Below are 18,254 nucleotides of genomic sequence, written 5' to 3' on the forward strand. Positions count from 1 at the left end.
TGCATTAGTACCGAGCCATTTTAAAGCAAGTGACCAAACAAATTGGCTAGAAGATCAACAAAGAGGCTTCAAGAAGTGCAATACATGCAAGGCATGCAAGATCGGAAAAAACATGAACTCATTTACAGAACCTGATGGAAAAATCTTCAAAATAGACCAAAGAATTACATGTACATCAACATATGTGGTATATGTAATTGAATGTAATTGTGGAATGCGGTACATCGGCAGCACAATCTGTATGTTGAAGAAGCGCATCCTTGAGCATGTGAGAGCAGTAAAAAACAAAGATATGACCTACGCAACTGCCAAACATATGGCATCATGTCAAGGAAGTAATTGGAGAGCGATGAGCTTCTTTGGAATCCACATGATATCACAAGGTGAACGAGGAGGAAACCGTACAAAGAAACTACGCCAAATTGAATCTAAATGCATCATTCGACTGAGAACGAAGACCCCCAAAGGGATGAACAATGACGAGGAACTTTATGTACATTTGGACTGAGAATTAATTGAAATCGAATAATAATATGACAAAGATAGACATGTTAAAACCACTGTAGATACTAACATTGGGTACTATACCAAATTACACTAAATGATATACTTTTGCAAAAACCGTTATAAATTGGTACTATACCAAGATACAACCATATTTATCAAAATGGTGACTTATGGTACTTAACATGTTTCAATGTGATTGACTGCTTAGCGCGAGCTGTATGGTACTTTACCAATACATAGTAATACTCACTTGAGGATTCTCATGGTACTACACGAGATTTGAAGGTAATTGCTGCTTAGCGCGAACCATATGAACGGCAATGTATAATAATAATAGTTATGAATTGAATAACTTTATTGTCTAATTGTCCCTCAGAAAAGTTATGTTAACTGTGTAACTTTCAATGTTAAACTACATATCCCATAATGCCTCATAATGGATATATGGTATAAATGTAGAAAGAGAAGAGGGCTCACTAACCGTGAACAAAGCCAGGAGGCTGAAACGCGTTGGTTGAGTGTTGCTGAATAAATCAACTTAACTTACTGAATCCCTGTGTGCCGCATCATTGGCAGTAAAATTGATGAACTGGGTCTGGATCCGACCCCTATGCAGAGCACCCGCATTTGAGCGCGCAGGATCGATTGGATCCCATTGTGGCAAATATATATATATATATATATATATATATATATATATATATAGATATAGATATAGATATATATTACCTACTGGTAGGCGCCAGTGGGTAGTTATAGTTAGAACCAAGTTTCCATAGGAAAAGCGTTTTTTGATTTGCCAATAACTTTGGCGCCGTTTGACGAATCTTCACGAAATTCTCCAAACTAATTGTTCACTCAGGTCAGCTCCTGTCTTGAAAGTTTGGGGGTGATTTGTCAAGGGAGGGCTGAGAAAAAAGGGGGGTCCCAAAATGTGTTTTCTCCATGTTAATTTCCTCTGAAAACTTTAGACACGGCTACAGCCTGAACTGCTGAATGGAAATTTGGCAGAGAGATAGCTCTTGGTCACGTAAGCACGCTTTTCTTTAAATGATGTAAATCCGTTCAGTAGTTTTTGAGATATTTAAAGATTTACAGATATCGGTATTTGAAAATTGTGAGATCTGATTGGCTGAGCCCTCCCGAGCATGAGCTTGCCTCTAATTGGCTGCCAACACTTCAAACCAGGAAGTGTTTGCAGCCATCTTGTGACTCGGTACGGAGGTAGAAGGAAAAAGGTGAGAGATGCATTCAAAACAAGAAAAGGGGGCAGGGTAAAAACACCCTGACCCCACAGGCCTGCTCAAGGGTCCCAAAGGGACCCCCCAGGACCCAAAAAAGCATATATTTTTTCAAATTTTTAGGCGGGGTGACGCCGGTGCATGAATCCGTCCGAAAATTTTAAAAAACGTAGACGCTCCCGTGCTCCGTTTTTCAAAGCGCCCGGGTGGGCCAGGTCCCGGGGGCAATTTCATTCATGTAGCGGGGGCCCCCACAGCCCCGGGGACCACCACCTCCCCGGGGCTTGATAATTTATTCACAGGGGCATGCAGCCCCCCTCCGCAGCCCAGGGGACCGCCACCTCCCCGGGGCTTCATTTAAATAAGAGTGGGGGGCCTCATGGGCCAGCCCAGGCACCGGGGACTACCACCTCCCCGGGGCTTCATTTAAATAAGGGCAGGGGGCCTAGCAGGCACCCCAAGCCCCAGGGACCACCTCTCAGGGGCATTCTATATTTAAATACGGGAGTTCCCCCTCCTGGAGCCCTTGATGGCCCTGGGGACCGCCACCCCCCAGGACCTGCTCCTGCAATATCCCGGGGTGCCCACACCCTGTCATTGAAAACTCTGCTTTGCTTCATTGAACTGAGAGCAGGAAACCTGCTCTCGCTTCAAAGAAGCAAAGCAGTATTGCTTTTGAGCAAGGGGAGCTGCCCAAAAGCAACACCGGCTCCCGCAGGAGGCGGGGACCGGCGGGACCGTGGGGGCATTGGGGCTCCCCCTACGGTGAGGCCAGGGGCTGAAATTGGCCCAGAGAAGGGGGGCCATGTGGCTCCCTTCTCTATAAATTCAAATAAAAAAGGGTCAGCCCTTGGGGATGGGGTTCCCGGGGCCAGAAGTGGCCCAGGAGAGGAGCCACGTGGCCCCCTTCTCATATGAATACATTTAAAAAAAGGAGGCCATACCCCGGGGGATGGGGTCCCCGGGGCTGAAATTGGCAAAGGGAATGGGGGCCGCAGGGCTAAGCGGCCCCCCTTCCCTATCAATACAATTTTAAAAAGGAGGCCATGCCCCAGGGGATGGGGTCCCCGGGGCTGAAATTGGCCTCGGGAGGGTGGGGGGCCCCCTTCCTGCTTTTTCTAACTTTTTTTTCAAAAAAAGGAGTCAGGCCCTGGGTGATAAGGTCCCCAGGGCCCCCAAAAAATGAAAAGATGGGGGGGTCACACAGCCCCCCTTCTAAAAAAATAAAATAAAAAAAAAACAACATCTCCCTGGAAGCCCCACCCCTCCCTGCACCACTCTACAAATGCACCCCCTGGCCCGTTGTAAGTTGGGGAATTAATTTCCCTTGCATACTGAGGGTCCCTGGGGGGCAACTAGCCCACCAGGTACCTCCAGTAAGTGCCACAGAGCTGGATTGCAGAGAGGTGGGCTGAGGCCATTTTATTAGGGTTTGAGGAGGTGCATCAGATGATCACGTGGATGATGTCATCATTGATGTCATTTGAGATGTCATCAGTGATTTCATCGGTGATGTCACTGAGCATGTCATGAGTGATGTAATATGTGACGTCATCAGCAGTACATTGTGGAGGCGCGAGTTACAGTTAGCGCTACTAACTATCACAGCCGAATTTCCCTGGCTTTATACGAGTGAAATGTCCAACTAACTATAACGTCCCTGAAACCTATGGTTGTTATACATGAAATATATAGGAAGCACTATTCACCCCACCAAAATTCGGATTTTGGAACATATGCGTACCATAGTTAAAAAGGATGTCACATACCCTGTTGCAAGACATTTTGAGAGAAACATCAGAGTTATAGGGACCTATTACAGTATTTTGGCATAGATCATGTACCAGCAAGTGAAAGAGGAGGTGACAGGATTACTAAACTCTGGAGGTTAGAGTCTAGGTATATCATTGACCTGCAGGCTAAAACCCCTAAAGGGATGAATAGTGGGGAGGAACTTGCAGTACATTTAGGTGACTGAATATGGGTTCTGTTTAAAAGGTTACAGATTGCTAATATACAATTTTAATGAATGCCGATACACGGCAGGAGAACAATTGGCTGCTGTTGGAACATGAATGAACTGTAAAGGTATCTGTTGGAATTAATGAATTGACTAAACGTGACATGCATGGGGCACAGGTTGTGCGGTATGCCGATACACGGTAGGATGTTATTGTAAATTTACAACGATCATATATGAAATACGCAGTGAAAGTACATTTATAAAAGTATTGAATTAAGTGCGGGATGCCGATATACGGCAGAATTTGAAAACTATTTAGTTGAAATCACTGATAAATTTGATTCAATGTTCATACATGTAATGTGTAGAAAAACGGTTTCATTGAAGGATTGAATTATGAGTTTAGCATAATACCATTTCAATATGGCGAATATGATTACTCTGTATCATAGTCTCTCTTTGCTTTCCATGTATGCCACATGACAACATTCACTTTTTTTTAAAAATACTGTTTTCGGCGCGCGCCCTACACATCGAGAAAGGCACAAGCCAAAACACATCTGTTTGTTGCTCAAAATAAACTGACTGCAATTGCCCTGTGAGTGCTATTTTTCTGAAGGAGAGAAGAGAAAAGGAGCGTTCATATTTCATAGGTACACCCCTGCGACCACAGCACCCGTCCTGGAGTGCTCCGGAAACGGGGATCAGAGCGAAAATATACATATACATATATATTATAGCACTGTATCCCTAGGTCTGGACAGCTGAACATGATCATCAAGGTTTGTAAAGTTGATAGCAGGGACCACCTCAACTAAAAATACTAGGGCAGAATACAGCTGAAGAGGCAGATTTTCTTCAGGGTGGATTGTGATCGTTTTGCATGACTGCAGGCCAGACAGGGCTTTTATTCCACTGTGCACTCTCCCGGTGGGCTGAAGACCTCGAAGCTGGTGACTAGTGTCTCGGTCACTTTCCCCAGCTCCCTGAGATTGATTACAGCAGACACAGGGGGTGCAAGAGAGAGAAAGGCAGGGGAAAGGTATAGACAAAGGGATCAGAGAAGGAGTCGAAAAAAGAGAGGGGAGAGAAGGAGATATATTGGATGGATAGAAACAGATTGGGTAAGGAGATGAAGGGAGTGAGGCTGGTTTGAGCATGTTTGTCAGGGCTCATTTTGGTTCCCCAGTCCTGCCTTCCATGGCTGCAATCAGAATCTTCACCAGAATCTAACCAGCCATGTTCTATTAAACATATATTGCGAGGGTTCTAAACAGCTTTGGCCACAGTTGCAAGCCTGTGAGAACAGCAAGACATTTTAAATGTATGTCATCAAAATGAGAGGGCTCTTCAGAAAGCATATATTCTTGGCTGATCAAATCTCAATAGAAATCACTATCACAACAGTCTTGCCACAGTTCCATAAAGTATCAAAAATGCACAATGAAATCCACATTACACAACAATATTTGGAGGTACCTACGAATTGTCCGCTATCTTCTAAAACTCTCACAGGGATCTCAACAACATGTTTAAAAAAACACAAAGGTCTGCTACTGAATTGGTTTGTCTGGAAACAACCAAGTGAAAAAATAGATACATGCTAAATCTTGCCGCTGTTCAGCACACCATCACAGCTATCAAAATATTCTCGTGTATACTCAATTCTATTCCTGAGACACCTCTGATAGAGCCCATGATAACTAATATCTGAATAGCATTATACATAAAAAAATACCCAACATTAACTAATATCTGAATAGCATTATACATATAAAAAATTCCCAAAATAGGTGTTAACGTTCTATATTCAATAGTAAACAATAAGCACAACCTCTCTAAGCTACTTTAAAATGGCAATTACAGTTGGTTCAGTATTCCCTTTGCTATTGTAGTAAGATTCATAATGCTTTTTTAAAGGAGGCCATCCTCAATACATTAGATCTCTATCAGTATGTCTTGAGTATTCAGATCTGTTCCTCCTGTTTTACCACAGGCAGATGTCCAACAGTTGAGTCTGAATGAACTTTGAGGCTCTGCTTGTAAATATAGCAGAGATGAGAGAGTAAAGGCTGCGCAGCATCATTAACATAGCTCTTAAACATGCCTTTAAAATGTATAGTGAGTCACATCTATCACTGGTGTCACTCAGGCTGCAAATCACGTCACATGTATCTGAAGTATAGCTTTCTTAAGAAACCCATACACAAAGAATTAAATTCAAGGCAATACCATTAGCAGCCTAGCCATATTCTTGCTATTCACCCTATCTATGCAATTATAAAGTCTCTAAAATCATCAAAATGCTTAAATGTGGGCTGCATTCATTAAATGCTCAAACAGGGCAATGCGAGTGTCCTTGTGTTAAGTATTTATTTTCCCCTCCTAGAGTCATGGGGTAGTAGCATTCTTACCTCTACTATCAGCATCTTAGGTACATCTGCCACTATTGGGGTGCTGTGCAGTGTCCTTTTCTTAGACAGTCAGGTAGATGGTATTTCAAGGCGCCATAGGTATTCTCAGGAGATGGGGATTGATAACCATCCTACTATCTAAAGTCATACTTATTTGGATTTCAAGGGTCACTAAATGGATAGGGCCCTATTTACAAAAGCCATTTTTTTTTGGGGGGGGGGGTAAAGCTGTGTTACTTTAGTCCTGTGTTGGCCCTCTGTCTAGTGAAATTGTATTGAGCATGAGATTCAATCCTGTTATTATTCACTTTGAGCCCGCTCATACACGTTTAACAACCATCAGCAATGCAATAGGTCTCACATTTGCGCGACTTTGAGCGATTGGCATTTTATATGAAAATGCCTTTTATTCATGATTTGGGTTTTAAAACATAAATAAAAGGCATTGTCATTTAGAATACTAATAGCTTAAACTCTCGCAAATGCGAGACCTATTGCATTGCAATAAAGGGCCTTCTCGACCGCTTGCTAGATTGTAAATATCAGAGGAAGAGACCAGCCTGCGTCGTCTTTAAAGTAGTGATAAATGGTGCAGTAAAGAAGATGTATAAATGTTGTAAATTACACAGACACAAAGTGTGAAGTGAGAGTTACTTATGATCTGAACTATAAACACTAACAAAGTGCTCCAACACTTTTCACTCTGTGATTACACTGTCAAGGCTCAGAAGGAAGAGTGGGAGGGGGGGCTATTTACTGCCCTCTCCGTGATTTGAGTGTGCAGTGTGGCATTGCGTAAGGTCATTGCTATGTTTGTCCTAATAAAAAACCCTCCAGCTGTAGTAGGGCCCTGACTTCACCTCCTGGTTCAGGGTGGGCTGTGCTTTATGGCAGGCATGGAGGGAGGGAGATATGGCCTCTGCTGCAGCTCCGGCCTCATACAGTGACCCTGCTATTACTAGTGAGCAAGAGGCGCTGAAGTGGTGCTATTGGAATTGGTGGTGATGGTATTGGTATTGGTGGTGGTGGTATTGGCGGTGCTGGTATTGGTGGTGGCATTGGTGGTGGTATTGGTGGAGAGGTGGTATTGGTGGTAGTGGTATTGGTTGTGGTGGTATTGGTATTGGTGGTGGTGGTATTGGTATTAGTGGTGGTATTGGTATTGGTGGTGGTAGTACTGGTATTGGTGGTGGTGGTGGTATTCATGGTGATGGTATTGGTGGTGGTAGTATTGCTGGTGGTATAGGTGGTGGTTGTATTGGTGGTGGTATTGGTGGTGGTGGTATTGGTAGTGGTATTGGTACTGGCGGTGGAGATATTGGTGCTATTGGTGGTGGTAGTGGTGGTATTGGTGGTGGTGGTGGTATTGAGGGTATTGGTGGTGGAATTGGTGGTAATGGTGTTGGTATTGGTGGTGGTGCTACTGGTGGTGGTGGTGTTGGTTGTGGTATTGGTGGTGGTGCTATTCGTGGTGCTACTGGTGGTGGTGGTGGTATTGGTGGTGGTGGTATTGGTGGTATTGGTATTTGTGGTATTGATGATGGTGGTGGTATTGGTGGTGGTGGTATTGGTGGTGGTGGTATTGGTGGTGGTGGTGGTATTGGTGGCAGTGGTATTGGTGGTGTTGGTAATAGTGGTAGTGGTGGTGGTGATATTGGTGGTGGTGGTATTGGTGGTGATGGCATTGGTGGTGGTATTGGCAGTGGTAGTGGAAGTGGTGGTATTGGTGGTGCAATTGGTGGTGGTAGTGGTGGTGGTGATATTGGTGGCGGTGGTACTGGTGGTGGTATAGGTAACGGTGGTATTGGTGGTGGTGGTATTGGTGGTGGTGGAATTGGTGATATTGGTGGTGGTATTGGTGGTGGTGGTATTGGTGATGGTGGTATTGGTGGTGATGGCATTGGTAGTAGTGGTGGTGGTGGTGGTATTGGTTGTGCTATTGGCGGTGGTGGAATTGGTGGTTGTTGAATTGGTGGTGGTATTGGTGGTGGTATTGGTGGTATTGGTCGTGGTGGTATTGGTGGTGGTGGTGGTATTGGAGGTGGTGGTATTGATGGTGGTGGTATTAGTATTGGTGGTGGTATTGGTGGTGGTGGTATTGGTGGTGGTGGTGGAATTGGTATTGGTGGTTGTGGTATTGGTGGTGGTGGTATTGGTGGTGTTATGGGCATTGGTGGTAGTATCGGTGGTGGTGGTGGTGGTATTGGTGGTAGTGGTATTGGTGGTGGTGGTATTGGTTGTGGTGGTATTGGTATTGGTATTGGTACTGGTGGTGAAGGTATTGGTGGTGGTATTGGTGGTATTGGTGATGGTGGTATTGGTTGTGGTGATGGTATTGGTGGTGATAATGATGGTGGTATTGGTGGTGGTGATATTGATGGTGGTACTGATGATATTGGTATTGGTGGTATTGGTGGTGGTGGAATTGGTGGTATTGGTGGTGGTATTGGTATTGTCGATGGTGGTGGTATTGGTGGTGGTGATATTGGTGGTGCTATTGGTGGTGGTGGTATTGGTGGTGGTGGTATTGGTGGTGGTGGGAGGGGTATTGGTGGTGGTTTTGGTGGTGGTGATATTGTTGGTGGTATTGGTGATGGTGGTGGTATTGGTGGTGGTGGGGGTATTGGTGGTGGTGGTAGTGGTGGTGGTAATAGTGGTAGTGGTGGTATTGGTGGTGGTATTGGTGGTGGTATTGGTGGTGCTACAGGCATTGGCGGTGGTATTGGTATTGGTGGTGATGGTGTTGGTGGTGGTGGTATTGGTGGTAGTGGTATTGGGGGTGATATTGGTGGTGTTGGTATTGGTGGTGTTGGTATTGCTGTTGTTGGTATTGGTGGTGGTATTGGTGGTGGTGGCAGTATTAGTGGTGGTGGTACTGGTGGTGTTTGAATTGGTGATATTGGTGGTGGTGTTGGCATTGGTATTGGTGGTGTTGGTGGTATTGGTGGTGGTGGTATTTGTGGTGGTGGTAGTGGTGGTGTTATTGGTATTGGTGGTAGTATTGATATTGGTGGGGTTGGTATTGGTGTTGGTATTGGTGGTTTTGGTGGAGGTATTGGCGGTGGTGGTGGTATTGGCAGTGGTGGAATTGGTGGTGGTTGTATTGGTGGTGGTATTGGTAGTGGTAGTTGTTTTGGTTGTGGTATTGGTGGTGGTGGTATTGGTGATAGGGGTATTGGAGGTGGTGATATTTGTGGTGGTATTAGTATTGGTGGTGGAGATATTGGTGGTGGTGCTGGTGGTATTGGTGGTATTGGTATTGGTGGTGGTGGTATTGGTGGTGGTGGAATTGGTGGTATTGGTGGTGCTATGGGCATTGGTGGCGGTATTGGTATTGGTGGTGATGGTGGTGTTGGTGGTAGTGATATTGGTGGTGGTATTGGTGGTGTTGATATTGGTGGTGGTGGTATTGGTAGTGGTTGTATTGGTAGTGGAGGTATTGGTGGTGGTGGTATTGGTGGTATTGGTATTGATGGTGGTATTGGTATTGGTGGTGGTGTTGGTGGTTGTGGTATTGATGGTAGTGGTATTGGTTGTGGTGTTATTGGTGTATTGGTGGTGGTGGTGGTATTGGTGGTGGTGGTGGTGGTATTGGTGGTTGTGGTGGTATTGGTGGTCATGGTATTGGTGGAGGTGGTATTGATGGTGGTGGTGGTGGTGGTATTGGTGGTGGCGGTATTGATGTTGGTGGCAGTTCTTTAAGTGGGAAAAAAAACTGGGGGTGCTCTAAAAGGGGCGTGGTTAATGTCTTGAAGGGGCGTGGCCTATCCGAGTAGGGGCGTGGTCTAAATCAAAATAACTAGCACTGTGTGCTTAAGAAAATCATGAAGTCGCATCCAGCAAAGGATAATAAAATAGGTATATTTATTAAGTATAACCCATAAAAATACCAAACACTTTAAAAAACATGTAAAGAATATTTATATTACTTAGAAATCTATTGCAGGATTCCCCAAAACCCTCGAAGATATACAGTGTGTTTGTTTTGCTGGGGTTTCTCACAACAATTTTCTTCAGCAGACCTTCTACCTTTTGCAAGCCAACTCTTTACATACAGCTTTGGGTCAAATGTTTCAAATGGAGGACCATTGAGTTTTATCCATAGGCATGAAGAAATGGTCTCTACAAGAAGAGAGGCCCTTGTTGGACAAGCAATTAAGTTCATTGCGCTGAAACCTCTCTCGCAATCCGCATTACTTGCTGGCAGGGTTTCCATGCAAACTACTAACTTTTTTAATGCTTCAGGGGTTTTCTTTCCACCAAAATCTTTGAAAAGTCTAAAAGCTTGTATAGTATCTCTTGCTGGCAGCTGAAATTCTGAACACAGTTTCTGGATATCTGTTTCCCCATAAAGAATGCATTCATCACCAGAAGGCAAGTTTCCTGCATCTAGCACACTGACGCTGGCTATAAGTTCTTTCTCAGAATCCGGGGCACATCGTTTATTGATATTTACAGACAGACTTTGGTAAAACTGATTTTGATTAAGGGCAACAGAGTTACTTCTACCATGGGAAAGAGGAACATCCTTGAATTTGCCCTCGTCCACCGCTTTCTGAGCCGCAGAAGCAAACTCCCCTGGTGAGTTCTTCATTGCTAGAAATATGCGTACTTGACTAACCAAAAGTCTGTGGGCATTAACAATTGTAATATCCCTCCTCTGTAAGGAGAGTGATAAGTCTTTGAGCTCTTGAAGTGCATCACACATTACCCCCAAATCTCTGATAAAAGAAACCTTCATACTTACTCCGGTCTCTTGTGGGTCTGGATGGGTCTTTAGAAGCATTCTCAAAATGTTTGCACAAGGCAGGGAAGCAGTTCCAAACAGCTTTCACAGATCTGTAACTGGATGCTTCCCATCTAGTATCAAGCATTTTCCCTATCTTCTGAAGCTGTACACATACCTCGCTGGCGGCCAGATTTAGCTCTCTCTGGTTTTTTGGTGACATGCTGTATGTGGCATACAATGAGTCCATGAAAATCTTAAAGTGATTGACCCCTGCAACCTCATCAACTGTATCTGCCACAGCAAGTTCTAGTCTGTGAGCCAAACAGTGCCATGTCAGTACAAGATTTGGAAATTCTGATTTCAACAATGCTACTACTCCTCCTTTTTTACCAAACATTACTGCTGCTCCATCAGTACATACCGCAATCAAGATATCATGAAGCAGATTTTTTGTGAGTCCAACTTTTTCAAAGTAGCTTAGGAGAGCTGTCTTTACACCAATAGCATTAGTTTCTGCCAGCTCCAGAAGGCCGAAATAGATGGTCACTGGGGTACTTTCATTTCCAAAAATGCCACGGAGGTAGATGATCAAGGTAGAAGCATTGCTAATAGAAGTGCTCTCATCAATTAATACTGTGATCTTTGGTTTGTGTTGTCTGATATAACAGACCAATCTTAGTTGCATTTCCAATGCAATGTGTTTTATTATTTCTGTTGCAGTCACATTGCTGTGCAAAACACGGCCCATTGCACTGCCACTCTTTGCCTGAAGGAGAATTAGATCAGGGTGGTCAGTGAAAGGGCGATCTTTTTTTGCCAAGTAGTAGGCAGTGACAAATACCCTGCATGTGCTCTCCATATGTTTTGCATTACATTCGTGTACTGTCACCACAAATGTATTTTTCTGCTGAGCTGTAAGAATGTCCTCAGCTGCCAAGTGACCAGCGCTCGCCTTATGCTCCATAATCTTCTTCCTGAGCTGTTTCTGCCTAAAAGCTTTTCCGTCACCGGAAGGACCAACCTCGCCATCTGCCCACACTTTAGTTACGCGCATGCCTTGGGTGTTATTGTGCACTGAAAGACCTGTTGATTTAGCCCGTTTACAGAAAGAACATCCAATATTGCCTGACTTAAGGTACAACCATTTATATTCCTCCTGAAAGTAATACCACTGTTTAGTGTTCCAGCAGTCAGGGAGTTCGACAGTTTTTTTCTCTGGCACACATTGAAGTCTTTGTAAAGGTGGACTGTCCCTGTCAGACTCTTGCTGAGTTTGACTAGCCTCATCAATAGTTGGTTGTACTGGACAAGACTCCCCTGTAACTCGCTGGCGCATCAGTGCCGGTAGGAAGTCAATCATTGAAGACTGCATAGACTTGCGCTTCAGAGCAGAAGCAGATAAGCTACTAGTAGCCATGGTAAAATGTACAACTTCCTTCTTGAAGGCTGGACTGTTATCTCTGAAAAAGAAAAGAAAATTTTGCTCTGCTGGTTTCCTCTGCCGATTTTGGTTTCCAGGTGATAAGGCCTTGCGTCACGAAAATAGAATATTGAGCCTCTTATCTGCAACAAAAATTGAATAGTTTACTCCAGTGATCAACAATGTTTAATTGGAGTGCTATTTGGCAGGCAGGTGTTACTCTTCATTTTGTGCTGCTCCTGAAAGGATCTCTCATTGTACATATACAGGCCCCATCCCCTCTCCCGCACATATCCAGGCTCCCACCACCTCTCCAGCACAGACGCAGGCCCCAACCACCTCTACAGAACAGATGCAGGCCCCCACCACCCCTCCAGCACATATACAGGCCCTCCCCACCTCTCCAGCACAGATGCAGGCCCCAACCACCTGTACAGTCCCTTTAATCCCCCCACTCCCGTGACTTTCTCCCAATTAACAGTTTTTCTGCTTGACCTTTCAGGTGGAAAGCCAGGGCTATCAAGGGCAGCCAAGTATAAACATTTTACTACTATGCAATTTTAAATCCATGTTTCCCTTTTAATTTAAACCATTTTCCCCAACTTAACATGTGAGGAAAGCCTGAGCAGTAAAAACCGTAACAAATCAACCTCTTAGAAATGGGCTGTGCACCTAGGGCCTCATCTGTGGCCTTAGGAGTGTCAGTGCTGAGGATTAACCTTCCACATATTTCTTCCCTAAAGCATTCTGCTTTGGTATCTTATTCAGTTATTTTGTCAGGAAGGAATACGCCTCTTGCCCAGCCAACACCCTCCCATCCAGAAAATGCAGGTTGGCACGAGACTAAAAATTACTTAGATGTCACAAGCACGAACAGAAGCCCCCCCTCCCCGAACACAGGACTCTTGGAAGCATGAGGTTCTCACATATGCTTCAAGTACATCTGCCTCCTACGTCTATCTAACCATAAACAATGTGCAGCCACGGTTCTTAGTAATCCAGTACTTTTTGACTGTAAACACTGGTTAAAAAAATATCCATGTTAACCTTTGTTCCCTAATAGTATAGAAAGGCTGTATTATTTTGTTTTTGTTTTTTAGAGTTTTATATAGCGCGAACTTGAACCGAATAGGTTATCAGAGCGCTTTACATAGCACCAGTTACGTTACATAAGGACACACATTCATTTTTGTTAGGCACGGGGAGATTAAGTGATTTGCCCAGAATCACAGGATGTTTTAGCGACATTACCGAGACTCGAACCCAGTTCCCCAGGTCCGAGGTCGAGCGCCCTAGCCGTTAGGCCAACACCTCTCCCCTTAAATCCTCCATCTGCATATCTCACATCATCCAACTATTCCCATAGGCATATATGAGACTGTCACTCCGTGTGGCCTACAAAGAGGCCACGGATTGGATGTGCATGCAGTCTGCACGCCTCTATGACCTACTGACACACTGAGAATCTCACACTGCATTCTGCCTCGGCTTCAACCATCTCAACCTTGCCACATCATAAACACCGATCCCTAATTTAAACTCCGACGCCCACAGATCACTCAGTTCAAAGTATGCAGTACACAACAGTTGTGTGTTGCACGAAACAAAAACTACTTCCTGGTTGGGGGGGGGGCGACGACGACGACGACAATTCCTCTTAGGGAATGCAAGATGAAGTAACACGTGACTGCATGCATAAAGCACTCTCAACGGATACCATCTCTGGGTGATGAAGAGGGCTTGGAGTCAACAAATACTTGGACAGACTGGCAGAGGGCTATAATTAGCATTTATATAGTGCACAACCTGCCATAAACTGCACTTACCGAGAAAGGATGGGGCTCCACAGGTGAAAATGCTGAAGCTCGGGTTTTCGTGCTGGAGCAGGCTGCCTGGGGTCCTCTGCCTCTTCAGTTTTTCAGCATCCCACGCTGGCACCACCTCGACGTTGCTCCTGGATTTGTCCCGCGCTGCCACCACCTCGACGTTGCTCCTGGATTTGTCCCGCGCTGGCACCACCACGACGTTGCTCCTGGTCCTGGATCTGTCCCGCGCTGGCACCACCACGACGTTGCTCTCCTGCCGGAAAAAGAGAAGAGAAGGGAAATCCCGAGAGAAAATGGCTCTCTTAAAGGATTTCCCTTCCTCCAACAAAGCTCACCTGGCATGACGTCATGCCGTCGTGCCGTGGACGTCAGGCCGTGACCACTGAGCTGATAGGTTCCCAACAAGTTCAGCAAAGTGGAGGATGGCGAAGGGAGACGGGGTCAGGTTACCTAACAGTGCAGCAACAGTGGGCAGAGTCTGAGCACCGACAGTTTTTTTTGGGCCCTCAAAACGGGTCCGAAAAAAAATAAATAAAGAACGAACTACCTTTAGTAGCCACGAAAATAGAGCCCAATAGAGACCCGTTTCGAGGGCCCCCCAAAAAAACTGCCGGTGCTCAGACCCGGACAGACCCGGCCCACTAAAAGCCCTGGTTGGTGGTATTGGTGGTGATATTAGTGGTGGTTTTAAACTTGCAATTCGACGTGGTAATATCACCTCCTGCCAAGCCTTAAACTCCTTCTTCATTGCATATAAGCCATCCCTAATATAGGTCATAGATAGCTGATAGGGCAGGATGCATTTTAATTAAAAAGTTGGAAATGTACTTTTAAGTTTTACATGTATTGAAGAACTCCTAAATTCATTTTTCACTGGTGTGAGGCCCCCCTGTCCCATAGGATAACATTGAGTTGCCTTATTACATTTAATACGTGGTAACTTTTGTTTGGGACCAGGTGAGCATTTCATGTTTGGTATCTATGAAATTGAAATGGAACATCCTTTTTAATGGTAAAGTCTGAATTTAAATTAAAATTTTGAACATGCCACTTTTAGAAAGTTTGCATTTTCCTTCCCTTAGCCATTTGGTGTCTGCAGCTGCCCCTGGATCACATGACTGGGTGTAACTGACAGTTGGACTTTGTGAATTTCTTCCAGACAGTCACAGGTTAGGTGTGCCTGAATGAGCCAGCTACTGTCAGGATAGGGGGGCGAACCTGTGCACAGCCCTTCTTGCAACGGAATAGGTTGTGCTCTGGCTATGCCTTCACACAAAGGGCTTGTCACCTCCACATTGTCACTGCAGCCAGCTTGGAGGCAGGGCAGGTGGTTCAGTAAATTCCAAGCACTTCAGAAAGATACCTATAGAAACTTCTTCCAACTTCAAACGAGGCACTAGATATAAAAGTAGGGCCCTCAGACTCACTCTTCAGCTTACTCCTGTGCCTGCGGGAGGACTTTCAGAGGACAGCCTGTTTCTTTGACCTTCTGTCCACTCTGCAAGACTGTTCAAGACTGCTGTGCTGTCTGTAGCCTGCCTTGAACCCTCAGAGACCAGCCCTGCTGTTTGAGCCCTGTATTTTCACCTGAAACCATGACTACCAGAGTTACTCTATGGGCTTGTTTGCAGGCCTCTTGTTCAGAGCCACAGGCACATAAAAGGCTCCCAGCATCTTGATCCGTGATGTGGACCTGGCCCGAGTGAGTCCTGAACCCTCAAGTGGTGCCCCACCAGTTGTTGACCCTTGGCTGTGGTGCTAAAGAGCTCAGATAGCCAAAATTGGGACTTAAAAATGTTTTGGCTAAAAACTGCTCTAGGAACCAAGGGAAGACCAGGACCAACCTGCTCGTCAACCCACCCAAGGTGCTTTGCCGGTCGGCCTGACTTCACAGCTGCTCCCTTTACGTTTTTCTCCGCAGCAGCAAATCCTGTTCAGCAGTCCTTCACGGAATGGGTATCTGACCTCCTGGAATTGTCTTTGGCTACAGCCTCCTGCCTCGTCCCACTAGAGATTTTTGACTTCCAAAAAAGTGATTAAGTCCAAGCACAGAAATCTTTACCGCTTGCTCGTCCAGAAGCTCCCCTACGACAATGCTCCCTCTTTGGATATCGCCTGCAGCCGTGCCCCGCTGAACTTTACCATCTCTGAATATTTTTGGCCTTTCTCAGTTTCTGTGCAATCTTTCCTTTGTGCATTTTCCTCTTTTGTGCCTATTTTCGTGCCATTTTCCAGCGATTTCCTCTGTTTCAGGATTTGTTCCCATTTTTACCTAATCACCTTTCAGGTGCTCCTTACCTGCTCCTCCCACGTTGCTTTCCCGCCTCTTCTTCCCGTTTCCCCAAAGGCAAGCCCATCTGTCCCATCTGCATTTGGACCGTGCCCAGTGCTACAAACCCTGGTCTGACCAGACCCCATTGCTACATATCAGAGATCCCCCGCTCGCTCATCCAAAGCCACTGATCCACCAGATACTGCTGCACCCCACACCATAGTAGGAACATTAATATGCACCTCCTGCTGCTTCACCTTCAGTAGCACACTCACATATGTCCCCCCGACACCATCACCTTCACTGCCCACTCTGGGAAACATCCCACATCACTCCGTACAAGCACTCACATGCATGCTTCTCAACACCCGCTCGCTCAGCAACCACACCACAGACATCTGGGATCTCCTCAGCAACAATGCACCGGACTGCCTCTTCCTGACAGAGACCTGGCTCCACCCGGTGTCGGTACCAGATCGCACCCCAGGACCACCTTCATAAGACAAGAGGTGGACCACCAGTCACCCACAAAGACACCATCAAATGCACCACATCCACATACTCCGAAGCCCCCGTCATGAAAAACATGCACTTTAGTCTAGACATGAACAACAGCTTCACCCTGTAAGGGCTCCTTGACATATCCACCTGGACCACAAACCAACTTCAGCCACCTCATCACAGACTTCATCACTCCCTTCCCCGTCAAGTCCAAGTACTTCACACTACTTGGCAGCCTCAATTTCTACCTTGAGGACCCTATGGGCCCTTGCTCTACAGCCTTCCTTGAAAGCCTGAACAACTTTAGTCTCACCCAGCTCATCACAGACCCGACACACATCGCAGGTCGTACTCTGGATCCAACCTTTGTCACCATCAACAGGATCACATACAACTCCACCTCACTACTCACATAGGCTGACCACTCCATCATACACTTCCAGATCACCGCACCACAAGTCTACCACCCCCCAGCATCAATGTACCCAGAAAGAACTAGAGCAAAGTAACAGAGACTCATTCGCTTAGCACCCTGAAAAATAAACCAACCCAGCAACACCAACATTAACAGGACATCACCAATTTCAATGACTGTATCAAAAACTGTGCAGACTCACAACAAACAACCCAGCTGGTATACAGGCACCCTCAGAGAATCTAAACCCCACTGCAAGCAGCTAGAAAGAAAATAAATATGATGCTAATGACAGATTCACTTACAAGGCTGCACTCCGTCACTAAAACAAACTCTGAGAGATGCCAAAAGAAGGGCACTAACCAAACATATCAAGGTGAGCTCCAGGATCTGGAAGGAGATCTTCTCTGTCATCAAAGAATCCACCACCCCAAGGCTGCAGCTAACATTATCACAGGAACTCTGTGAAAATGTATCATGCTTCAATAGAAAAAGTCTACAGCAACTTCGAAGAACAATCGGACCCCAAATATCTCATCACCATCCTGACCACTACCAACCAATGCCCCATCATATCTACAACATACGAGAACCACCAGTCAGCAATATCCTGACCCACATTATCAACACCTCCTGAAGGAATACCCCACCTTCCCAGAAGACTGGAAACATGTAGCAGTCAACGCCCTCCTCAAAACAGCATCAGCCGACTCATCTGGTTGCTTCCATACCCAGCCCAAGTGATGGAGTAAATGTAAATGTAAATGTTGTATACTTGTAAAGCGCACAGCTGCCCCAGCAACGGGGCGTCCCGGCGCTGTATACCGCTGGGGAACCCATTCTGGCTTTCCCTGTGAGATGGTCCCTACTGGGCATCTCCAAGGTGAAGACAAGCATCCCCGGCGCTGATGGGGCCGTAAGTGGAGATTAAGCAAGCTATTGCCCAGAGTTGCTGAGTGGGATCCA

At 45.6% G+C, this 18,254-nt stretch overlaps 1 protein-coding gene and 1 pseudogene across 1 annotated transcript in view; one reads left to right on the forward strand and one right to left on the reverse strand.

Annotated features, from left to right (window-relative positions):
- Positions 1-18,254, forward strand: part of FRMPD3 (FERM and PDZ domain containing 3) — a 1,009,771-nt gene that overhangs the window by 730,935 nt on the left and 260,582 nt on the right. The gene's annotated exons all lie outside the window — the stretch shown is intronic.
- Positions 10,063-12,271, reverse strand: LOC146829063 (E3 SUMO-protein ligase KIAA1586-like; annotated as a pseudogene).

The sequence above is a fragment of the Triturus cristatus genome, chromosome 5_2 (assembly GCF_964204655.1).
Source record: "Triturus cristatus chromosome 5_2, aTriCri1.1, whole genome shotgun sequence".
Classification (NCBI taxonomy): domain Eukaryota; kingdom Metazoa; phylum Chordata; class Amphibia; order Caudata; family Salamandridae; genus Triturus; species Triturus cristatus.